The sequence below is a fragment of the Arachis ipaensis genome, chromosome B04 (genome assembly GCF_000816755.2).
Source record: "Arachis ipaensis cultivar K30076 chromosome B04, Araip1.1, whole genome shotgun sequence".
Lineage (NCBI taxonomy): Eukaryota > Viridiplantae > Streptophyta > Magnoliopsida > Fabales > Fabaceae > Arachis > Arachis ipaensis.
Window position 1 is genome coordinate 86881273 of NC_029788.2, and position 9122 is coordinate 86890394.

Consider the following 9122-nt stretch of genomic DNA (forward strand, 5'->3'; position numbering starts at 1 on the left):
ATTCAAAGAACAATTAGATTGTATGAAGTAGAAAGTCTGTTTAAATCTATCAGCGTTGTCTCTCAAAATGGAGAGAATCCTCTCTCACTAGGAGAGTATCTCAGAATTCTTAGTTCTGTACTTAAGAAGTAAGTAACATTTTACCTCAAAACTTCTTTCCGTATATCTTCATCTCAAAACTTAAATCCACCCTAATCTCACTCACCACAACTAGCAACTATAAATCCTACTCATAAACCATAACACATTATGCTCAAAATCGATATCACTCACCCCATATTCGTTTAATCCGTCTTTTCTTATTTGCCTCTTCATTCTGACTTCATACATTCTTGTCTGCCACAAGTACATAAGTATCCACCCTTTTGGCTTTATCCCACCTATTCACATATCACTCAGGCATGGCAAAACTTAACAGCACCAGATACATCACCTTTTTTTTACACTACATTTCTCACGCTATCACACTTTTCATCTACTAACTATCACATAACCTAGCTATAAAATGGCTAGACCAAACATGGGAACCGACCCCATTGAAGGAGTCACCATCACTCTTAACCCACAATCTAGCCCAGGTTTCAAAATAGATATCTTCAATTTGGTTGGCAAAATTATCACAGATAAATGGCTCAAATTTAAAACCATTAAGAACTCCGTTCGTGACATGTGGAAAATCGCCAAAGAGGTCTTAATTTTAGAAGTGAGGAGAAACAAAATCTTTATAAGTTTCAAAGATAGTCGAGTGGAAAAAAAGTTTCTCAACAATGGTCCCCAAAATGTTAGAGGGAATTCGCTAAACCTCCAAAGATGGCTTTATGGAGAGGCGACATTGGATGTTAGCCATGACTATTTGGAGTTCTAGATTCAAGTACATAGACTTCCGATTGAGCACCTAAATGCCGAATAGCAAAAACCATTGAAAATCTCATCGGAATACCGGGAGAGGTGAAAAACCCAATAAAGGGCGAAATACTAGAGAAATTTTCTATGCTTTCGGGCTGCCATTAACATAACCCAACCTCTTCAGATAGGTTTTTGGCTTAACCAAAACAATAAAATTAGAACTTGGATTTGTTTTAAATACAAAAGGCTTCAAGATTGCTTCTGTCTTAAATGCGGTGTTATTTGACACAAGAAGAAAAATTGCAGCAAGCCAGTAGCCATGGCATGTTGGGATCTAATGAAACTAAGGTTCACCAAGGATCTAGCAACAGAGAGGGTCAGACCTTTGAAAGCAGGAAAGGAGAAAGAGAAATCGGAACAACAATTCATGGAACATGAAGAAGCATGTGAACATCACGCAAGGGAGGATGAAGGTAGTCAAAGCTCAGAGAACAAAGCCAAGGACCAACGGATACTAGAGGTTTTAGAGATACCGGTGTCATCGAAAAAAGTAAGAGGCCAAGAAGTGATGGGGAGTGGCAGTGAAAAGAAAGAAAGAGATAGAGAAGCTAAACCACTGCCACAAGAAAAGCAACCGGATGATCAAGAAGAGTGCCTTCTCAGTCTCTTAGAAATAGCATTGAAAAACCTGAGGGTAGCAAAAGGAAATGGCGTGAAAAATAAAAAAGAAAGCAAGCAAAAGGAGAAAATGGTACAAGGTATAGAAGAAAAGATGTAAAGGGAAAAAGATATAGTTGGGTCATCCAATTGGACCAAACCAAAAGGCACTCACACAAATAAAGCTATGAAGATAGTGGAGCAAGCCCAACAAGAACTAAACAACTTTCATGATTTTAATAATTTGGGCCTACTCAATTATCACCCATGTGGACTTCAAGCCTCTCCAACAAACCATAAAGAAGGCCACAAACCACAAAATGATTTTCAAGGCCATCTACCTCAGGCTGTAGACCTCAAGCAACATCAACCAGACCTGTAGAAGCAACGATCAGAAAATAAAGAAAAGGAAAAAGAGCAAAAAGTAAAGTGGGCTATAAGAGAAGAAGTAGAGAAGTGGACGAATATCAGAAAGCACAAAAAGAAACAACCTTTCAGAAATGAAAAAGGAAAAATCTAGTACTATGTAAAAATGACATCAGATAAGAAAGATAAGGAATCAAAGGCAAGTAACCAATTTAACAGCAACTTGAAGATTTGGGGGGGAGGTCCTCAGCATAGGAATACAATACAATCTGGAAATCAAAATGAAAAGAGAAGGAATAGAACCTATGATATTGACTAACTCCAACTGGGAGGATGATCAAGAATCAAGGAACAGCAAAGGGAGTAAGAATGTAAACTAGCAGGATAAATGCAACATAACCAAAGCTGAGGAGGCGGGCCTAACCATGATCATCCTAGGTTGGAATTGTCACGGAGTGGTAGTGGCTGTGACAGCTTCCGAGTTAAAAAATCTGTGCTTGAAGCACAAGCCGACCATAGTATATCTAATGGAAACTAGGGCTAAGGAGGACAAAATTAGAAAAATTGCTAGAAAGCTCCAATTCAGAAATGTATTTTGTGTAGAACCTCGGGGCTTCTCTTGTGGTCTATGTCTTTTATTGAATGAAAAAGTTAATGTTTCAGTTTATTCATAGTGCCAAAATTTTATCACTGTTGATATTAAGAGCAACAACAATTTAAATTGGAAATGTTGTTTTACCTATAGAAACCCCAAATTCAAGTAAAGATGAAGAACATGGCAAGCATTAGCCCAGTCAAAGGACCTGGTGGATGAGCAAAGTTGGTTCATTGGGGACTTCAACGACATACTCAATCAAGATGAAAAGATTGGCAAACACCCATAACCGCCTATCCAAAGAGAAGTGTTCAAAGAATTAGTGAACTAGAAGAATCTCATGGATATGGATGTAAGAACCAGCTTAACTGCTTTAGTAAAATAATAATTTTTTAAGTGCCCGGAGTAGATTCAAAATTTAGAAGTTTTAATTTGAAAATATAAAGGTGAAATTTGATTTCAATGAATTTTTCTGAGTTGGAAAATGTATCCTTTTCGAAAATTTTTCGTAAAAATGCGTACTGGCGCTTAAGCCGGTAGTACCAGCTATAGTCTGTCCAGAACTGTGTATTTTTGGAAAATAAGATTTTGAAAATTGATTTATTGTTTTGAAAGGATAAAAAAAATAATTTAGAATTGAAAACTGGGCACTGATCTTAAAGGTTTTGGCCTAAAGTGGGTCAAACGGACCAAAAATGCTAACGGGTTGGACCGAACCCAAATCTGGTCCAATGCCCAATATATATATGCTCATTTAATGAGCGTTCAGCTCATTCTTGCCCCAAAATAAGAAAGAGGCGGTTTGAGAGAAGAGAGGAAAAGAGGTGATGTTACTATTCACATCCATCTTATGGGAGCCATAACTTGAGCTACGGAACTCCGATTGACAAGCCGTTTGTGGCCACGCGAAGCTCTCGTCGAGTTCTTCATTTCTATATAAGAAAATATGGTAAGAACTCGAAACTCACACCCCAGTTTCTTGCCCTAAATTTTTGCGTTTTTGGAGTTTAATTTTTGAGTAAGTTTTGTGGTTTTGGTTGTTTTGGTAATCTCTAGTAGTGGGTAATTGTTGGATTTTACCCCTAAACTTGTTGGATAAGGTAAGTCTCTTTAAACTCTGGTGGTTTGATATTTTGGTTAGCCATAGTGTTGATTCTTGGTATCTTATGTGTATAGCTTGATAGTTGGTGAGTTTTGAAAGTGGTGTTGGTGCTTGAGGCTTGTTGATCTTGTTAGAATCAAACTTTGGGTGTTTACGCATGTTGGGAATCATCCAAGATATAGTTTCAGTTTCCTTTATGTAATATATAATGTTTCGTGAACCTTAGGCTAGTTAACTGGTGCATGAAATTACAATCACACTTTTGCAACTCCGCACAACTAACCAGCAAGTGCACTGGGTCGTCCAAGTAATACCTTACGTGAGTAAGGGTCGATCCCACGGTGATTGTTGGCTTGAAGCAAGCTGTGGTTATCTTGTAACTCTTAGTCAGGATATCAATAATTCTCAGATTTAATTGTAAAAAGTAAAAGAACATGAAATAAATACTTGTTATGCAGTAATGAAGAATAGGTTGAGGCTTTGGAGATGCTTTGTCTTCTGAATCTCTGCTTTCCTACTATCTTCTTCTTCATGCACGCAAGGCTCCTTCCATGGCAAGCTTTATGTTGGGCATCACCGTTGTCAATGGCTACATCCCATCCTCTCAGTGAAAATGTTCCAAATGCGCTGTTACCGCACGGCTAATCATCTGTCGGTTCTCGATCATATCGGAATAGGATCCATTGATCCTTTTGCGTCTGTCACACACCCAACACTCGCGAGTTTGAAGCTCGTCATAGTCATCCCTTCCCAGATCCTACTCAGAATATCACAGACAAGGTTTAGACGTTCTGGATCTCAGGAATGGCCGCCAATAATTCTAGCCTATACCACGAAGACTCTGAATTGAATCATGAGGCTAATAGATATGCATTCAATCTTAGGTAGAACGGAGGTGGTTGTCAGGCACGCGTTCATAGGTGAGAATGATGATGAGTGTCACGGATCATCACATTCATCAAGTTGAAGTGCGAATGAATATCTTAGAATGGAAGCAAGCGTAATAGAATGGAAAACAGTAGTAATTGCATTAATTCATGAAGAACAGCAGAGCTCCTCACCCCTAACAATGGGGTTTAGAGACTCATGCCGTAGAGAACACAACAAGAAATGTGTAAAGTGTCATGAGGTACAAGATGAATCACTGAAAGTAGTATTTATAGTAAACTAGTGACCTAGGGTTACAGAAAATGAGTAAGCTAGGGTGTTTATTGTAAAAATCCACTTCCGAGGCCCACTTGGTGTGTGCTTGGGCTGAGCATTGAAGCTTTCATGTGTAGAGACATTTCCTGGAGTTAAACGCCAGCTTTTATGCCAGTTTGGGCGTTTAACTCCAGCTTTTGGGCCAGTTCTGGAGTTAAACGCCAGAATTCTTGAGCTGACTTGAAACGCCTGTTTGGGCCATCAAATCTCGGGCAAAGTATGGACTATTATATATTGCTGAAAAGCCCAGGATGTCTACTTTTCAACGCAATTAAGAGCGCGCCAATTGGGCTTCTGTAGCTCCAGAAAATCCACTTTGAGTGCAAGAAGGTCAGAATCCAACAGCATCTGCAGTCCTTTTTCAGCCTCTGAATCAGATTTTTGCTCAGGTCCCTCAATTTCAGCCAGAAAATACCTGAAATCACAGAAAAACACACAAACTCATAGTAAAGTCCAGAAAAGTGATTTTTATTTAAAAACTAATAAAAACATAATAAAAACTAACTAAAATATACTAAAAACATACTAAAAACAATGCCAAAAAGCGTATGAATTATCCGCTCATCACAACACCAAACTTAAATTGTTGCTTGTCCCCAAGCAACTAAAAATCAAATAGGATAGAAAGAAGAGAATATACAGTGAATTCCAAAAACATATATGAAGATCAGTATTAATTAGATGAGCAAGGCTTTTAGCTTTTTGCCTCTGAACAGTTTTGGCATCTCACTTTATCCTTTGAAGTTCAGAATGATTGGCTTCTATAGGAACTCAGAATCCAGATAGTGTTATTGATTCTCCTAGTTAAGTATGTTGATTCTTGAACACAGTTACTTTATGAGTCTTGGCCGTGACCCTAAGCACTTTGTTTTCCAGTATTACCACCGGATACATAAATGCCACAGACACATAACTGGGTGAACCTTTTCAGATTGTGACTCAGCTTTGCTAAAGTCCCCAATTAGAGGTGTCCAGAGCTCTTAAGCACACTCTTTTTTTGCTTTGGACCACGACTTTAACCGCTCAGTCTCAAGTTTTCACTTGACACCTTCACGCCACAAGCACATGGTTAGGGACAGCTTGGTTTAGCCGCTTAGGCCAGGATTTTATTCCTTTAGGCCCTCCTATCAACTGATGCTCAAAGCCTTAGATCCTTTTTATCACACTTGCCTTTTGGTTTAAAGGGGTATTGGCTTTTTCTGCTTGCTTTTCTCTCTTTTTTTTTCATACAAGCTTTCTATTCACTGCTTTTTCTTGCTTCAAGAATCAATTTTATGATTTTTCAGATCATCAAATAACATTTCTCCTTTTTCCTTCATTCTTTCAAGAGCCAACAAATTTAACATTCATAAACAATCAAATTCAAAAATATGCACTGTTCAAGCATTCATTCAGAGAAACAATAGTATTGCCACCACATCAAAATAACTAAACTGTTTTAAAATTCGAAATTCATGCACTTCTTTTTCTTTTTCAATTAAAAACATTTTTCATTTTAAGAAAGGTAATTGATTCATTTTCATAGCTTTAAGGCATAGACACTTAGACACTAATGATCATGTAATAAAGACACAAACATAAATAAACATAAAGTACAATTTTCGAAAAACAGAAAATAAAGAACAAGGAGATTAAAGAACGGGTCCACCTTAGTGATGGCGGCTTGTTCTTCCTCTTGAAGATCTTATGGAGTGCTTGAGCTCCTCAATGTCTCTTCCTTGCCTTTGTTGCTCCTCTCTCATGGTTCTTTGATCTTCGCTAATTTCATGAAGGAGGATGGAATGCTCTTGGTGCTCCACCCTTAGTTGTCCCATATTGGAACTTAATTCTCCTAGGGAGGTGTTAATTTGCTCCCAATAGTTTTGTAGAGGAAAATGCATCCCTTGAGGCATCTCAGGGATTTCAAGATGAGGATTTTCCTCATGCTCTTGTTGAGGTCCATGAGTGGGCTCTCTTGTTTGCTCCATCCTTTTCTTAGTGATGGGCTTGTCCTCTTCAATGAGGAGTCTTAGCCACAACTTCATAGAAGTGGTCTTGATGGACCTTTGAGATGAATCTCTCCATCTCTCATGACTCGAAGGTGGAAGAAATTGCCTTTTCTTTCCTCTTTCTAGAGGTTTCTCTGGCCTTAGGTGTCATAAATGGTTATGGAAAAGCAAAAAAGCTGAGCTTTTCCACACCAAACTTAAAAGGTTTGCTCGTCCACGAGCAAAAGAATGAAGAAAGGATAAGAACATGAAGAGATGAAAGAGATGGAGGTGCGTGAATTATTCGGCCAAAGGGGGTTTTAGGTGGTTATGATGTGGAAAAGGAAGGAGTGATGGTTTGAATTTGAGTGGGTGGGTGTTGGTGGTTTGTATGATGGTTTTGGAGGAGTAATGGAGGTGATTGGTAGAGGTTATTTTGGGAAGATTATTATGGAAAAGGTGTGAAGAAGTGAGAGAGAGTGAGTTGAGGTTGATGGGGATCCTGTGGGGTCCACAGATCCTGAGGTGTCAAGGATTTCTCATCCCTGCACCAATTAGGCGTGCAAAATGCCCTCTGCTGCCAATCCTGACGTTAAACGCCAGGTTGCTGCCCATTTCTGGTGTTTAACGCCAGCTTTTTACCCTTTTCTGGCGTTAAATGCCAGTCTGGTGCCCATTTCTGGCGTTAAACGCCCAGAATGGTGCTGATGAGCGGATATTTTATACGCTTTTTGGGGATAATTTCATATAGTTTTGAGTATGTAAGTCTAAACCTTGTCTGTGGTATTCCGAGTAGGATTCAAGGATTGAATGACTGTGACGAGCTTCAAACTCCTGAAGGCTGGGCGTTAGTGACAAACGCAAAAGGATAGTAAATCCTATTCCAACCTTATCGAGAACCAACCGGTGATTAGCCGTGCTGTGACAGAGCACGTGAGCGTAGTTTTCACTAGAAGGATGGAAGGTAGCCATTGACAACGGTGATCCACCAACACACAGCTTGCCATAGGAGGACGTGCGTGCGTGAACAAGAAGACAGAGGAAAGCAGAGATTCAGAAGACAAAGCATCTCCAAAACTCCAACATATTCTCCACTACTGCATAACAAGTAACCTTTAATCCATGCTCTATTGTTTATTTGCAATTCAACTGATAAATATAATTGACTTCCTGGCTAAGATTTACAAGATAACCATAGATTGCTTCAAACCAACAATCTCCGTGGGATTCGACCCTTACTCACGTGAGGTATTACTAGGACGACCCAGTGCACTTGCTGGTCAGTGGTACGAGTTGTGAAAAGTGTGATTCACAATTTGTGCACCAAGTTTTTGGCGCCGTTGCCGGGGAATTGTTCGTGTTTGGACAACTAACGGTTTATTTTGTTGCTTAGATTAGGAAAAAATTTCTCTTTTTTTGGTTTAGAGTCTTTTATTATTCATCCCTTGTTAAAACACTTTAAATTTATAGCTCAGTTAGTTAGAACGTGGTGTTTATGTTCATGGTAATTGGCTATCATATTTTTTAAAAACCTTTTTCAAAAAAAAAAAAATTTTCTATTAAATTTTGTGCCAAACTTTAAGTTTGGTGTTTTCTTGTTTATTTCCCTTTGGTTTTCGAAAATTTTGGTGGTTCTCTAAAAATTTTAAGTTTGGTGTTCCTTGGTGTTTTCCCTCCAAAACTTTCAAAAACAAGGAACATTAGATCTAAAAATTTTAAATGTTGTGCTATCTTATTGTTTTTCTCTCTCCTCACTAAATTCAAAATTATCTTTTCTCTCCATTTTTAAAACAAATTTTCGAAAATTATAAAAAAAAAAAATTTAAAATCTTTTCCAAATCATATCTTTTTCAAAATCTCCTAACCACTTTCTCTCTCCTCACTTTTTCGAAAATCATAATTTTTGTTATTTTTATTTTTGGTTAAGTTGTCCTCTTTCTATAAAATAAAATAAATAAAAAGGTAAATCAATCCAAGTTATATCCCTTTATCCATCATGGACATAAGTGGAAATGAACAGTCCAGAAGGACTCTGGGGTCATATTCTAACCCCTCTACTACTTCATATGGGAATAGCATATGCATACCCTCCATTGGAGTTAGTAGCTTTGAGTTAAATCCTCAGCTCATTATCATGGTGCAGCAAAGTTGCCAGTATTCCGGTCTTCCACAGGAAGAACCTACAAAATTTCTAGCACAATTTTTACAAATTGCTGACACAGTACATGATAAGAAAATAGATCAGGATGTCTACAGACTATTACTGTTTTCATTTGCTGTAAAAGATCAAGCTAAAAGGTGGTTAAATAACCAACCTAAGGCCAGCATAAGAACATGGAAACAGCTGACAGAAAAATTCCTGAATCAGTATTTCCCTCCAAAAAGA